The sequence below is a fragment of the Seriola lalandi genome, unplaced genomic scaffold (genome assembly GCF_002814215.2).
Source record: "Seriola lalandi dorsalis isolate HSWRI2012SDOR001 ecotype SW California unplaced genomic scaffold, Sedor1 jcf7180002052792, whole genome shotgun sequence".
NCBI classification, from domain to species: Eukaryota; Metazoa; Chordata; class Actinopteri; order Carangiformes; family Carangidae; genus Seriola; species Seriola lalandi.
In genome coordinates this window covers 4,039-5,039 of record NW_019523345.1, presented here as the reverse complement: position 1 = coordinate 5,039, position 1,001 = coordinate 4,039, and the positions used below count along the sequence as shown (strand labels likewise).

Genomic DNA, 1,001 nt, shown 5'->3' with positions numbered 1-1,001 from the left:
AAAGACAGCAAAGCAAAGACAATCACATTGTCTCAGAGCCTGAAACCAGAGAGAGTCACCACATGAGAGAACCTGGATATATAATGAAGAGATCAGCTTCCTGCAGACTGACTGCTCCTGAGCCCGTGGTGTGTTTGAGGTCTGCTGGGTTTATTTCTGACGTACAACTTTCAAGTGAACAACATATTAATCCGCAGCAGGAGGTAAGTGAACAGAGTCCTTTCACTGGAGGATCAGTACGTAACCCCAGAGCTGTTTTCTCCTAACTCTCTCTCTCTCTCTCTCTGTCCAAAAACTAACAGCCAAGGCCGAAACAGGAAGTAAAGGGTCAGCAGCATCTAGCAAACAGGAAAAGGGACTCCGAACATGTCCGAGTCCCACCCAGGGCGTTCCAGGACATTCCAGGAATTCCCAGGGAGCTCTCCAAGAAACGGAGTACACACACCTCTGTGCTGCTGCCGCTGTGACGACATGGACGAGCGAGCCTGTTGTCCTGAGAGAGAGAGAGATGAGTGAAAGAGTGTAAACTGTCTGAGACACACACACACACACACACACACACAGATTAGAGGCCCAGATGGTGAAGGATGGATTTGTAAACTGTGTGTGTGTGGACTTCGGTTCAATTTCCTGTTTGGATCAAAAAAAGAGAGAGAGATGTAATCTGAGATGAGACAGTGATGTTTAATCCCAAAGCACCACGACTGTGTGTGTGTGTGTCCTTGTTAAAGTCAGACAGTCACATGCCATCACACAAACCAGGGATTAAACACACAGACACAGACACAGACACACACACACACACACACAGACACACACACACACACACACACACACACACACACAGAGTGGAGGTGTTCTGACCTGCTTTATAATTCTCTTCACATTTTCTGGCGTTTAGCTGATTGAGGTTTAGATTAAATGATGATGACGAAACACCTTGTTCAAGGGCACGTCAGCAACACACACACACACACACACACACACACACACACACACAC

General features: G+C 47.1%; 1 protein-coding gene across 2 annotated transcripts in view; it reads right to left on the bottom strand.

Annotated features, from left to right (window-relative positions):
- The window catches only part of LOC111650745 (FHF complex subunit HOOK-interacting protein 1A-like), a 15,972-nt gene that overhangs the window by 13,482 nt on the left and 1,489 nt on the right, over positions 1-1,001 (bottom strand). For both annotated transcript variants that reach the window (XM_087172434.1, XM_023400656.2), the window contains exon 2: positions 446-493. The gene's annotated coding sequence lies outside the window, so the exon portion shown is untranslated. The remainder of the gene's footprint in view (positions 1-445; positions 494-1,001) is intronic.